This window comes from Heterocephalus glaber, unplaced genomic scaffold (assembly GCF_053883595.1).
Source record: "Heterocephalus glaber isolate CG9 unplaced genomic scaffold, H.glaber_assembly_v1.0 deba00001461, whole genome shotgun sequence".
NCBI lineage: Eukaryota > Metazoa > Chordata > Mammalia > Rodentia > Bathyergidae > Heterocephalus > Heterocephalus glaber.
The window spans coordinates 43,761,633-43,776,950 of record NW_028258308.1 but is presented as its reverse complement, the minus strand read 5'-3'; the positions used below and the strand labels follow the sequence as shown (position 1 = coordinate 43,776,950).

General features: G+C 44.3%; 1 protein-coding gene across 7 annotated transcripts in view; it reads right to left on the bottom strand.

Moving 5' to 3' along the window:
- The window catches only part of Gpat4 (glycerol-3-phosphate acyltransferase 4), a 46,985-nt gene extending 37,673 nt beyond the window's left edge, over nt 1–9,312 (bottom strand). For 5 of the 7 annotated variants that reach the window (XM_021236767.2, XM_087217375.1, XM_004855300.4 and 2 more), the window contains exon 1: nt 2,948–3,074. The gene's annotated coding sequence lies outside the window, so the exon portion shown is untranslated. Of the gene's footprint in view, nt 1–2,947; nt 3,076–8,629 lie in introns of those variants that run through there. The other 2 variants (XR_002386347.2, XM_004855299.4) reach the window with 2 other exon arrangements.
- Between the last annotated feature and the right edge of the window lie 6,006 nt (nt 9,313–15,318).

Here is a 15,318-nt window from a genome sequence, read left to right as displayed (position 1 = left end):
AGAAATTCATACCAAAGCCTAACTGATGAAGCATCCAACCCAGAGTATTTGTTCATGGAATAAAAATTTATAGAATACTATTGTTTTCTCAGTACCAAGAGCAAAACACCAAGGGTACACGCCAAATCATTCTAGTCTCCCTCAGTAACTTTGTTTTGTTTGTTTTTGGTGCTCCTGATGCTCAAACCCAGGCAGGGCTGCATGCATAATAACTGAGAAGCACTCTACCACTGAGCTAATCTACATCCCCAGCCACTCTCTCTGAGTAACTACTGTATTAAACAGCTGTCAATGTTACCTAAATTTTTTATACCTTGTTCTTATTCTCAATCTAAGGCCACGATATTCTTACGTGTCCTAAAAACTATAATTAGAACTTATCATTTTCAAAGTTTTATCATAAGAAATAATTTGAGGCATGCTCTGCAGTTCTACTATTCTGGGATTTTGTGGGAACGTTCAAGCTTAACATCCATAGCCTTCATGAATGTTAGCGTTTTCAGTCATAGCCTTTCTTGGCTCTTTCCAGAAAGAAAGAAAGTAAAGACAAACAAGCCTTATGGTAGAGTAGAAAGACAGCTGGATTCAGACTTGGGCGATGTTATTTCTAGCCTCAGTTCAGCCTCTTCAAAGTAACTGCACTTCTGTGGTCCTTTTATGATAGTTCATAAAAATGAAGCTGGATAAGATGATCTGCAAGTTCTCACTGAAATCAGAACTACTTTTGGTTTTAACCTGTTTTCCAGTAGTTTGGTGATTAGATACCCTTTTCTGGTCTTTCTCCAAGTCATTACACATTTCTTTGTTGAAGGACTATTTAGGGGAGGGGGGGACCAGGAATCAAACACTCAGGTGTTGTGTGGCTGCAAGTGTTGTGTGGCTGAGCTACATTCCCGGCCCTAGTTGAAGGACTATTAATATAAGACTGTTTCAATAAAAGTACATTGTAACTGTATATGATACTGTCTTAGTTACCACCTGCTGAGACACAATACTGGACACCCACAGCTCTAAAGAGGAAAGGTTTATTTGGGCTCAGTTTGTAGAGATTTCGGTCCACAGCTGGCTCCAAGGCAGAGTAGATGGCAGCTAGTGGCAAGGTAGCGAGAAGCAGACTGTAATCAAGGGGGAGGGAGAGATACACCACCCTCCCTGGCCAGGCACCCCCAGTGACCACCTCCTCCAACCAGGCTTTACCTCCCAAATCACATTTAGCTATAAACTCATTAGTGGACTAATCCACTGATAAGTGTCAAGCCCCCATGAGCCAATCATCTCCATAATGCCCCAACACAAGAAACTTTCATAACTAAGATTTTTATTTTGAATTGGAAGCTATTTTTGAGAAATAAGGGTTCATCTTCCATCAAGAATTTCTCCTTAGGGTTGAAGTTACAGCTCAGCTGTAGAGAATGTCCTTATAGAAAACCCTGAGTTCAAGTGCCAGTATCAAAAAATAAACAAAAGAATTTAGACAGGCGTGGTGGCACACAACTGTAATCCCAACACTCCGGAAGGCTGAAGCAGAAGGATCACAAGTTTACAGCACAGCCTGGGCAACTTAGTGAAACCTTGTCTCAAAACAAAAAATCAAAAAAGAGCTAGAGATGTAGCTCAATGTGAAGTCCCAGTAATGCAATTAATTAATTTCTCCCTGGCTCATGGGAGAAATGGATGGGGAGGTGAATGTGTAAGACTGACAGTTACTCCATCTTTGTAATAGGGCCCCAACTTTCTGCTTCTGTTACGGATCACCAGGTAGGTATCAAGTTCCAGGGATGGACGTGCTTGTTGTTGTGCCAGGAAGGTCTGTTGTGTGCGTAGTGTTCTGTCATGCTTGCTCAACTCCATATCTGAATATGTTATCTTAAGGACAATCTGTAAAAGGTCTGTTTTATCTCTCTCCTCCACTTTTGTATTTAGACCTCCTATAAAAACAGTTTCGGACTCTGAGCCAGTTGCCTCTCTAAGCTACTCGGCTTTGGGAGTGCCGTCTGGCCAGACTAATAAAGGTCTGTTTTACTTTCCATCTTGTCCGGTGTGTTCCTTCCCGGGTGTTCTTCGCTGCAGTCAGCTCCTCGGAGCATTTGGTAAGGCCCTCGGTCTTACAAATGGGGCAGGTTGATGGGGTAGAAGATGGGGGTACAAGCTAGTTCACTATTCTCTCTTCTGTAAGTCTCAAATTCTCCAAAATACAAAGCTAAAACATACACACCTCATTTTCAAAGAGAAAAAACAATACTTCACAAGCCTTATTACAGGATTTTGTTCACACAGTCTTTGGTTTAAAACTGCTTTTCACACCATTTTCCTTGAGTTGAGACAGACTCTCCAAAACAGGAGACTAAGCAGGGAGGTTCTCAAAGTTCAGCCAAAATGAAGTAGAATGAATCAAACAAAATTCTGCAAATGACTTCAAGGGCTCCGATTGGAACATTCACGGCAGAGAAGGCAGGGACACTGACAGGCGACGAGCCCCGTACAGGACGGGACTCCTGTACAGAGCTACTAACTCTGCCATATGCAGCTTTTTTTCTGTTACTTCTGGACCACAAAAGTTGAAGCCCTCCGTGGGATAGAAAGTGCAGAAATAAGCAAGAAATAAGGCAGGAGGGTTCCTGGGAGGGCGTGGACCCCGGGGGAAAGGCAAGGAAATTCGGAGCGCAGAAAGCCTGCCGGAAAGGCAGGGCGTCGTCTGAGACCGACCGGGAGCGGCGACGAGAGCCGAGCTCGGCGGTGCCCACGTGAGGGCCTCGCCGCTCGATCCAGAGCGGCCGCGGGCCGGGGGGGGGGGGGCGGGGGGAAGAGGGCGGCCGCAGCGGGCGGGGCGCGCAGGCCTGGCGCTCCGCTCCGCCCGCCGAGATCCCGGGGCGACGCACGGAGGGCCCCGGCGACGGGCGGCCCCGGCCCCGCGCTCTCCGGGAAGAGCCAACCCGCTCCCACTCACCGGACGTGGCCTCGGTCGCTGTAATTCCGCTTGGTGCCTGCCGCCGCCGCCGCCGAGGCGTGCGTGACGGCGTGCGCGCGCCCGTCTTTGTCTACGGCGCTCCGACGTGCGCGCGCCGGCCGGCAGGGGCGGGGCTCGAGGCGAGCAGGGCCGCCCCCGGGCAGCGGACTAGGGCCTTTCCGGGCCTGTTTGGGGCGGGGCGGGGCGGGGCGGGGCGGGGGAGGGGGTTGAGGTCAGGAGTGGGGAGTGACGGGAGGGCGGAGGCTGCGGCGTCCTCTGGAGGTTGCTGTGGTGGACAGCGAGAATCGGGGTGTGAAGAACTTAGCTCAAGGCCCGGCCCGGCCAAGAAATATCAGCGACACCACCCCATCCGCCTGTGTGTTCCTCTGTCTCGTCTCTCCCAGCTCAATAGGCACAGACTCAGCTGGAGCCGCTCCCCAGTCTTCCCCAGTCCAGTTCGCCTCCTAAGACAGGGGGAGACGGTGACTGCAAGCCCAGCATTCTGGAAGGCTGAGGCAGGAGGATCACAATTTCAGTCCCAGCCTGGGCAAGTTAGGGAGACCCTGTCTCAAAAAATTTAAAAACAGAAAAAGGCCTGAGGTTGTAGCACAGTGGAAGGGCCCCGGGTTCAATCCTCAGTATTAACCCCCCCAAAAGGAGAGACAGACAGATGGAAGGAGGGAGAGAGGACAGAGAGAGAAGGTTCAAAGGAACAAAGGAGTCAGTGTGTGGAGACCTTTGCATTTCCTCAGAGCTGCTGCTTTCCAGGGTCTACCTGACCTTGGGCCTGATGTCACTTCAGGTCAGCTGATCCTGCAGCTGCCAGTGCATGTATTTCTCATAGCCTCTTCAGACTTCAAACACCTAAGCTTATCTCCCCTAAAACTGGACCCCCTTAAAAGAAGCCTTCCCCTGAAAGGACTTTTTTTTTCCCCTTCCAGTACCAAGCATTTCGCCCTTGTTTATTCTTCATACTGTTGTCTGATTATCATTTCATGCTAAATAATCTGATAAAATCTTTAGGGTAAAGTCCACACTCATAAACTTCAAAATTTGTATAAAGAATGCTGGCTTTATTTTATCCCCACTACATGGTACCACATCTGTAATCTCAGTTCCCTAGGCGGCTAGGCAGGAGGATTGCAACTGGGAGGCCAGCCTGGGCAACTTAGTACGATCCTGTCTCAAAAGAAAAGTTTTTTAAAGGGCTAGGAATGTAGCTCAGTGATAGAGCACCTCTGGGCTCAATCCTCAGGACCACAAAAACATACACAAACAGATTTAATCATAAAATACATATAAAAGACTTACCATCTTAACCATGTCTTTCCTTTCCATTTTCTTTGAGTTGTTTTATTTTGTTTTGGTTTTTGTTTTTTGTTTTTGTTTCTGTGCTGGGGATCTGCTAGATGTCCTCTGTCACTGAACGACATCCCAAGGTGCCATTGTAACCATTTCCAAGTGTGCAGTTGGGTAGTGTTAAATATATTCAGGGTGTTGTAAATCTTCAGAATCTATTCATCTCAAAAAATTGAAACTGAGCTAGGCGTGGGGGCATAATCCTAGCACTTAGGGAGGCTGAGGCAGGAGCATCACAGTGGTTGAGGACAGTTCAGGCAACTTAGACTTAGACCCTGTCTCAAAATAAAAAAATAAAAAGGGCTTGGGAAGTAGCTCAGTGTGAAGGCCCTGGGTTCAACCTCCAGTACCCCTAGACAAACACCTCTGTTTCCATTAAACAAAAAACTCTCCATTCCCCCCTTCCCTCAGCCCCCAGTAGCTACAATTCTGTTTTTCTTAGAATAATATCCTTTAGGTTCATCCATGTTGTAGCATGGTTCAGGATTTCTTTTTATTAAGCCTGAGTAATGTTCCATTGCATATGTATACCACATTTTCCTTTTTACCTATCACTGGACATTTGAGATCCTATTTTCAATTCTTTCAGATATATATATCCTGAGGTGGAATTGTCAGGCTATATGGTATTTTGTTTGTTTTGTGGTGTTGGGAATTGAACACAGGACCTCCTGCATGCCAAGCCAATGCCATAGCCCTGAGGTATACCTCCACCCCTATTTTCCACTTTTTTGAGACACTGCTATTTTAGGTGCTGTTCTTTGACCTGTGAGGAGTTGGGAGCACAGGTCTGGACCGTGAGAGAAACTTGAGAGTCATCATAATGTGGAGGGTATGCAGGTTGGATCTGATTCATACAAGAAAGCTTGGGCTTGCATAGAGACATTGCAGGTTAGAGCAGAGTGAAGAAGACAGGTTGTTTAGTCTGCATCCACACTGGCTCTCAATTGAAAATAAATGAGTTCAGGGCCAGCCTGGACTACATAGTGAGACTCTGTCTCAAAACAAAACAAGCAAAAGGGCCTGTATGGCCCCAAGGCTCATAATGTGATTCACCTTTTTTTTCTTTTTCATACATGCTATAAAATGCTATGGCTCTTTGGGCCGGGGATTTAGCTCAATTGTTCTAGCGCCTGCTTTGTAAGTGAAAGGTCCCAAGTTCGATCCCTGGTACCAAAAAAAAAAAATGCTATGGCACTGAGCTCAGTCCCAACCCTGATACACTTTTCTTTCTTTTTTTTTTTTTTTGGTAGTGGGGATCAAACTCGGGACCTTGAGCTTTCAAGACAGGCAGCTGAACCACTGAGCTAAATCCCCAGCCCTACACTCTTAAAATTCTGCTTGTGAAAGACTCCTCCAGCCAAGCAGTGGTAACGCCGCCTGAGTGGAGCATCCTTTTGGTTGAACATGGTAAACTACTCCTTTCTGCCTAACTTGCTGTTTTCTAAATTCCCTCCCACCTCTATTATTTTCTCCAATAAAACAGTGACTACCTTCCTGCGTTCTCAAGGCAAGAAAAGAGGGGCTTTGAAATGATTTTTATTTCGAGACAGGGTCTCAACTATGTAGCTCAGGCTGGCCTTGAACTCATGATGATCCTCCTACCTCAGCTTCCCAAGTACTGGGAATAATAATAGTAAAAATGTCAGTGCTCACTGAATCATGACATCACCTAAATGGGAAAGTTTGTAAATAAGTTAGGCCAGTTTATCTTTGGACCTTTCAGAGCTTGAGAGACATACGGTACTTTTGCTTCTTGAGATTACTACCTTTTATAAAATTAATTAACTTATTTATTGGGTTTGTGTGTGTGTGTGTGTGTGTGTGTAGTAACAGGGATCAAACTCAGGACCTTGCGCTTGCAAGGCAGGCATGATGCCACTGAGCTAAATCCTTGGGCCTATTTATTATTTTGTTGTTGTTGTTGTTGTTTTTGGTACCGGGGATTGAACTCCGGTCCTTCCAATTTCGAGGCAGGTGGCGGAACTACTGAGCTAAATCCCCGGCCCCATTTATTGGGTTTTTTTTGAGACAGGATCTTGTTCTGTTGTTGAGGCTGGTCTTGAACTCACCATGTAGCCCAGGCTGGCCTCAAACTCTTGGCCTTCCTCCTGCCTCAGCCTCCCCAGTGCTGGGATTACAGGCTGTGCCACCCTGCCTGGCTGAAATTACTACATTTTTAACAAAGAGAATGACAGGATCATTACTATTGCATATGATACACATATATATTTCCAAATGCGAAAAACTTAACACACACAAAGAAAAGAAATATTAACAGAAATGGGGCAATAAACAAAATTGTGGTGTTTAAAAGATAAGGCTATATAAAATAAACAAAAAAACAAAAACCAAACTGTCAAATATCATTTCAAAGTGCACTCCAGGCAACATGGTGTGACAGTTAGCAATGTAAAATTTAGAGCTGGACAGTGGCCAGCATCATTTTTCAGCCCAATTAGTTTTCTCTGTGATTGTCTCTGTAACTTTATTTGGAGATAATATCACAAGTCTAGATCCCTGTCCCCCTCTAATGCCATGACTGCTCCACTCAGACTTAGAAGATGTCCTAGTCACACTGTGAGGTCATGACCGATGCTCATGAAGGAGACATACTCAGGAACCCTGGGTTCATATATCACCACACATTCTAGAATAGGTCACTGTACTCATCAGCTTTCGGTTCCTGTGACCAAATATATGAGGTTCAATTGGGTTGGTGGCATCAAAGCAGATGCATAATGGAGGAGGGGTGGTCAAAGGAAAGATGCAGGCACAGCAGAGAGCAGGGAGGAACTGGAGAGAGGGGTTTGAGGGTCAGAACCTGTTCTTCCAGGCCACACCCCAAGTAGTGCTTCCAACCTCCTGGCCTCTCACTCCACTGTGAACTCATCCATGGACTTATCTGTTAGGATAGGGCCACGGTGTGAACTCATCAGTGGGTTAATCTATTGGGTTAGAGCCCCATTATTTAATCACCTACCCAAAACCCCACCTCTGAACACAAGAACCTTTTTGGGGATGTTTTTGATCCAAACCCTAGCAGTCACCTTTACAGCTGACTTTTCATGTTTTGTGCAGATTCTTATTAGTACTGTGTGTGTGTGTGTGTGTGTGTGTGTGTGTGTGTGTGTGTGTGTCCTGGATGGAACCCAGGGCCAGTGGTGAGCACACACTCTACCATGGAGCTATATCCCAGCACCTCACTAGCTTTCATCTGAGAGTGACAGAGCATCAGGGGGTTCTCCTGTCCTAGTTATGACCATCCCTTAATGAAGTCAGGATGACCAGAAGCATGCAGAAGTGGAGAAAAGGACGGGTGACGAGGACATCCTTATCAAACAAGGAAGGCACAGTTGTGTGCCCTCTGTCCCTGGAAGCTCAGGGTTGGCTTCACACTTAACCTGATGGCAGGGCACAGTGGTTGATCACAGCGAGACAGCTGAAGAAAGTCTGTAGGGGAAACGGCAGATAAAGCAAATGTTGTTTGCTTAACCCCTCTGACTGCATTTCTACAGTTTGCTGTTGACACAAACAAACGCAGCCCAAGAAGTTAAGGATTAGAAGGGATAAAGATTTTTTTAAAATATTTGTTTTTAGTGTCACTAAGAATAATCAGAATGAACAATTGCTGCAAAGAGGTTAAAATCTTCCAAGGTCGAAACCTCCCAGCAGCTAGAAGCATACTTAGCAGAGATACTTATGAGTTATCTAACTTATGTCCTGGGCTCCAGGGGGCAGCCAGCCAGAGGGTCCCAGACCCTGGGGAGCCACACATTTAGTGCGCTTCCAATGCAGGCCCGCAAATACACAACCCTCAAAGTGTGGGCACCACAAAGCAAGCTCAAGGAAACGATGAAAATACAGTGTGTGTGTGTGTGTGTGTGTGTGTGTGTGTGTGTGTGAGAGAGAGAGAGAGAGAGAGAGAGAGAGAGAGAGAGAGAGAAGCGGGAAGATGGGAAAGGTGTTTACATCATGAACTGTGGCAATTGCTTTAGTTAACACTTCTTTTGGCAAAAGTTGAAGCAAGACCAAGTCAAGTTACCAGGAAACTAGCCCTTCCCGGGTGAAGAGTGAGGTTTGGGCCCAGTTCTGTGTGGCATTCTCCTGTCTGTCTTCAGTATAGACATTCCCTCCCCAGCCTCACCGGTGCGGGCGAGCGCGCGCGCGCGCGCGCACACACACACACACACACACACACACACACACACACACACACACACACACACACACACACACACACACCCGGACCTGCTTGGTCCTTTCAGACCCTCTTAGCTTTGTTAAGTTTTTTAAATAATGACACATAAAAGTGTTATTTACATGGTTTCTGTTTCCCTGATCTGCTCCAGCGTGTCTTGCCCCGCAGAGTGAAGGGCAGTGCGGTTCTCCCGCAGGCGGGGTCTCGGGTCCATCCTGTGTCCCACACGCAGTGCAGGGGCAGGCGGTTCGGACGGTGCTGGGAGGGGGAACACGCGCGTCCCGGGCAACAACCTCAGGCTTCGGAGAGTTGATGAGCGCCTTGATGAGCAGCGCTGAGAGCCCGACGTCCAGCGGTGGTTTCGACCTTAGTGACTGTCACGGGAAAGCGGCTGAGCACCCAGTAGAGCAGCAGATCCGGGGCCACGCGGTCACCCTGAGGGCGACGAGGAGCGGGCGCGCACGCACAGGGCGGCCCTGGGCAGGAGCCGCAGGCAGGCGGACGAGGCGCCCCAGCCGCGACCCGGCGCGCGTCCCCGGGGCGCCGCGGGGTCCTCGAACTTGTGCACGGACGTCAGCGAGAGTCCCCTGGAGTCCGCGAACACCACTCGCTTCTTGGAACTCTGCGGTCCCGGTCCCGGAGGGCGCAGGAGGCAGGAGCGCGGGGACGGACCGGGGCCAACGAGGTGGTGCATGACACAGAGGCGGCTCGGGGTCTCGGAGGGGCGCGGGCGGGACGCGTGAGGGAGCGGGACCGGCACCCACGCCAGCCGGTGGCCGGCGCTTCGGACGGTACCGCACGTCCTCCTCTGGGCTGGCCGGGTCAGCAGCCCACTACTTATGACCCGGAGGGTCGCCCTCTGAGGCGTGGCCCCGCCGAGGCAGCCAATCAGGAAGGCTGTGAGGGGAAGGGGTGGGACCAGAAGTGTGACTCACACCCTGCCCGGGACTGGATCTGTTTCGGGCGCCCTGTGGCGGGGTTTGTGACCCGGGGCGGACGCTGGGCGTGGCCGATGCGGGATTCCTGGGGCAGGGGTCTCAGACAGGTGTGGCCAGAGTGGCAGGTCCATCGGGCACAGAGCACCGGGCGAGGAAACCCACCCGCGGGCCTGCGTGGCCCTTGTAGGCGCCAGCCTGTCCTGGCCGGTTCGCATCATCTCCGGTGATGGCCCGCACCCCCTCTCCAGGCTGCATCCTTTTGTCTCCTTTGCAGACCAATTCACTGTCTATCCCTTAAATCTTCACGTCCGCCTGTCCGGCAGCCTTTGCAGTTTTTCACTTTGTCCCTCTTCCTTGGGTGTTCTTACCCAGATTCAACGATTATTGATTTCCTGTTGTATGTGGTTAACTCCCAGCTCTTCATCTGTAGCCCAGGTCTTTCTCCTAAGCTTCAGATTCCTGGATAGTGTTCAGTTTCTTTTCCTAGGTGATGGCAACAGAGACATGTTTCCTTCATAATTTTTTTGTATGTATGTTTTATTTTAATCAAAAACCAATTTAAAAGGAGAAAGGAGGTTGTTACTTGCCTAGGTTGTGGCAGACCCTGGGTTCAAACCCCAGTACCAAAAACACACACACACACACAAAAGGAGGAATGAGGTAAAATTGTTGATTATATAATGACTTAAAGATTTTATTCTTACAAAAGTGGCTTCAGAATGTATTGAATTAAGCAGTGTATGGGTTTCACTCAGATACAGTGGACATATTTTCATATTAGTATATTATAGATGCTGCTCAGAGTACACTGCTGTGTGGATCCAACCTACTCTATGGACATTTAGGTCAAATTTTTGTTAATAAAACAGTGCAGCACTTAGGTCTGACCAGAAGGAGGGTGATGCAGTCTCGGAGGCGCTTCAGAGACCTCCACCCACAATAGTTTCCCCTCCCCAGGTCTCTTTCCTCCAGCCCCCGAGTCTCCTCTAACCTAGGCCTTTTGCATCTGATGTGGTGGGGTGAGCTGAGAGCAGGCCAGAGGAGCAGGGTACACCAAGGAGTCATGGTCTTTACCAGGATGACAGAAATACTGACAACTGACTCTGCAAGGGTGAGACCAGCTGAATACCCCTTGGAACAGGAGGCTAATGTCAGCCCAAGGTCTGCTGCTTGAGACAATTGAATCTGCACATGATAACAGCCTCAGAATGACTGAGAGCCAAAGGGACTTTGAAGTGAAAGATCTTCTTAGTAAATGAGTTCTTTGTCTTTGAGATGGAGACATTTTCTCTAGCTATGAGTTTACTGCACAGATTCCTGTCTAAAATGAAGGAACAGCTCAAGCACCTTGGGTGTGTTGCACCGAACTGTTTTTATTGTACTGTAAAATCAATAGAAGAGGAAAGAAGTGTCCCATTGGCAACTGACTTGATCTGGTAAGTCAGTATCAGTTCACGGTTTTGGAATCAACGAGAATAGGAAAGATCATGTTGGAAAAAGTGTGTTGGAAAGTCAAAGCCACTACTGCCTTTTCATTTCAAAACTCTGTTGTTGACTCATTTAAGAGAACTTGCCATTTGAAGGGAAAAGAATAGAGACTCAGCTCCCGGCCCGGCCCCGTCACTCAGGATACTATTGTTTCAGGAAAGCTTTGCGTTGGCCTTGCCTGTCACTGCGCTGGAGAGCCAAGCACAGTGTGTGAGCTAACAGAAGGAGTAGAATGTCTTCAGAAACACGCCAAGATAACATAGCAAGAGCTTGTATCCAAGTGTTTCACTGAATATTCATTAAACTTGTGTCCAAACCAACTGTTCAGAAGTTGAAGTAGATTACTTCTGCGTGTACTGCACAGCAACTAAAACATAGTTACTACAAAATAACTCACCTTCCAACAACTCCTGAAACAGTTTCTTAATTGGTAAATTTAGGTGTTATTCTCTGTATAGAGAAAATTCTGTAATTTTCTTCTTCAATTGAAGTATTGAAATATTATCTTCAAAAATAAACAAACTGGACTTTGAATAGCAAAAGGAAAAAATGACATTGTCATTCTAGTCAGCTAATATTTGGAGGCATTTACTATGTACTGTATAATGTATAACACACTAAGAGAAAGGAGTTATCTGAACTCTGGTATTTGTTAACCATTTCATTAAATTGTCAGCTTAGAAAACAATATCCTCTTTAGTAATCTGAACTCTTAAAATGGCCTTGAAGTGGTGTCTTTTTTATTGCACATCTTGCTATGTGTAGACCCAAGGTCTAGCTCATTTAAAGTTATAACAGTAGCAAAAGTTTGATTCATATGTGAACTAATTTGAGACTCTTGGCTTATAAGCAGAGTCACTATGAACTTGAATATTACACCTATGGAAAAAGTAATACAGAGCAGATAATCTCTGTGTTGGGTTTCTGAAAATTGCTAGTATGTCTCAACATATTCCTATAGCATTTGGAATACTAGAAAGTAATTATATATGTGCATAAAAATGTAAATTTAGTCACTACATATATGCTACATGTTCCTGCCATCTAAACTTATTAACTTACAGGAATGATTTATTTTTTCCTACTCACAACTGAATATTGTTTAACACATCTACATATGATTATGATTTTAAGTATGAAAAATTTACTTTAAACAGGTAATAATAGAGAAACTTTTGATAAATTGGATTTTTTTGTTCTTTACATAAATAGTATCATTGCAGCAACAAAAAACATTTTTTTCCCATTAAGTTTATTGGTACATTTTAGGTATAAAATACAGTTACAAACATTACTGGGATCTTGTACCATTACATGAGTATCTTGGTTCTTTTATTTTTCCCCTTCCCCTGCCCTCCCTTCACCCCCTCCACCCTTCCCTATTTGCAAAGACTTTGTTTCTGTTTTTTTCCTTTTCTCATACTTTTTCTTTTCCTTTTTTTCTTTCCCCTACCCCTCCCACTTCCCCTGCACCTTTAGACCTTTTCTTCCTGTGACACAATATCAATTATACATTTTTTAAATTACAATATCAAGATCTAGGAGACATTACCACAGATTTTACAGAATTTAAAAGGATATAGAAAGCATATTTCAAAAATCTGTTTTGAAATAAATTTGACAACTTCTAAGAAGTACCTTGGAAGACAAATTAATGAAACTAACTCTGGAGGAAATATAAAATTTGAATAGCACCTATTAAAGAAAATATATTCCTAGCTTGAAAACCTACCTATGTGACAACAGTAGGCTCATATACATTTTAACTGATAAATTATATCAAACAATTAAAGCAGAAAAAAGAAGGAACACTTCTCCCCTCATTTTAGGAAGTCAACATTGTGCTAATCCTAAAACTGGATAAAGATAATAGAAGAAAAAGGTATGAACATAGAAATTTGTTTAACAAAAGAAACTATTAGAAGTCAGATCTGGCAGGATGTAGAAAGTGGTTTTGTTATAGGGATGGCAGTGTTGGTTCAGCATTGGAAGATCCACCCCCAAAAGTCATCCTTTTAACAGAGGAAAGGAAAAAGCCATATGATCCTGCCACTAGTTGGAGAAAAAGTATTGGACTAAATTCTACAGCTATTCATGGTAAAAGCTATCAGGAGACTAGAAGTAGAACAGAGCCTTCTCAACAGATTAAAGGCATGCACTCCATACTTCCAACGAGAACACCTTATATAAATGGAGAAGATACAATGCTTTCTCCTTAAGGTGGGGGACAAGGGCAGATATGCTTACTCTTCATCTGTCCATTAAACTTTGAAACATAGGCCCCACCAAAATAGTCTGGCAATAAAATGACACAATTAGGATAGGATTGGCAAGGTAGAAGCAAAATCTTTATATGTAGATGAAAGGATCATCTACAGAGAAAATACTAAGAAATCTCTAGGAGCCCCTAGAACTTGTATTTGAATTTAGCAGGACTAGAAAACACAAGGTATATATAAAAATTCAGGTCTGTGTATACTTGCTCTAAATGAAGAATTGGATATTGAAATTTAAAAGTTATGTAGGAGTACAAAGGACCTAGAAAAGTAAAAACAAAAGAAAACAAAAACAAAAACAGTGTTGGAAGATGTTTAGTACCTAATTTTAAAACTTCTTCTAAAGCTACAGTAATCAAGGCAGTGTTGATGTAAGGAAAGACATATAGATCGTTTGAATAAAACAGAGAATCTAGAAATAGAACCACACATATATGGTCCACTGAGTTTTGAAAGATTATTTAACATTAGCATTTTATAGAATATAAACTCAATTCAAGAGCCGAGGAAGAGATGGTGTTTTCAGCAAATGGCACTAGAACACCTCGTATCTGTATATAAAAAGTTAACCTCAACCCTTTATTTCCATACATGAAAATAACTCGAAGGGATCTATGAACCTAAATATGAAAGCCTAAAAGTATAAAACTTTGAGAAGAAATTATAAGGGAAAATCTTTATGAATTCAGGGTAGGCAAGAACTACCTAGTATACAAAAGACATGATGTATAAAAGAAAAAAATTGATAAATGAGATTCCATTAAAATTTAGAACTTTAAATGACATCATTAAAATGAAAAGTAGTCCTTAAACAGACCATATTTACAATGCACATAACTTATAACAAGAATATATAGAGAATTCTTAGAGCTCATTAATAGACAACCCAATTAAAAAGTAGACATAAGAAGATGATAAATAGCCAGTACAGCACAAGGAAAAGTGTGCAACTCTAGAATCAGAAAAATACTAACCAGTACAATAACAAGATTGAATTATACACTCATTAGGGCTATGAAATTAAAAGTTTTAAAAGCCTTTTCATGACTTTTTCTTTCTGTTGGATTCTCCCCCTTTGTGTTTAATTTGTCACGCCCAATGGATTCATTCTGCTGGGTTTCCTGGGGTTGTGATCCTCATTATTTTTTCCTAGGATATTGTCTAAAATTTTTTGGAGTGCCGGTTTGCTATTCATGAAGTTCCTGAGGTGCTCTTAATCATGAAAGTATCTTATTTCTCCATCCATTTTGAAAGATAGTTTTGCAGGGTACATCAATCTGGGTTGGAGGCTGTTTTCCTTTAGGGCTTAAAATACATCACTCCAAGCTCTTCTTGTCTTCTTGCCTTGAGGGTTTGCATTGAGAAGTCTGCTGTGATTCTGATGGGCTTTCCTTTGTATGTGATTTGTTTCTTTTCTCTCACTGCTTGTAGAATTTTGTTCTTCTGTTGGGTTTCTGGAATCCTATTATATGTCTATGTGTCGATTTTTTTTGATCAAGGCTAGCTGGAGTCCTATATGCCTCACTTATCTGTATGTCAAGTTCTTTTCCCCTCCTTGGGAAGTTTTCTGCCATCACTTCTGTGAACAGTTTTTTAACGTCATCTGCACTCTCTCCTCTTTCTTCATTGACTGCAATCAGTCTTATGTTATTCTTCTTTGCATCGTCTAGCAGCTACTGGATTGATTTCTCATGTTCCCTTACAATTTTAAAGCAATTTTTCTTTTCCTCCTCACTAATTGCAATGTTATCTTCTATATCTGAAATTCTATCGTCACATTGGTTCATTCTGCTGGGCAGACTTTCGATGGAGTTTTTAATCTGGAAATCTGTTTGCATCTGTTTTATGGATTCCATTTGTTTCCTATGTTGGGATGCATCGTGTTCCTCAGATTCTGTATTTTTTTTTATCTGTGTCCTCTGTAGATTTATTAATCATGTCTTGCACCATGAGCAAAATCTTTGCTGTTATCTGAGTAATTATTTCTGATTTCATTTTTCCCAGATCCTCTTTTGTTGCCAGTTCAGAGAGTCCAGGTAGTTGAGTATCAGATTGTTCCATCTTGTTTCCCTTTGGGGTTGCTGTAGGTGATCTGGAAGTCTGTTTTTG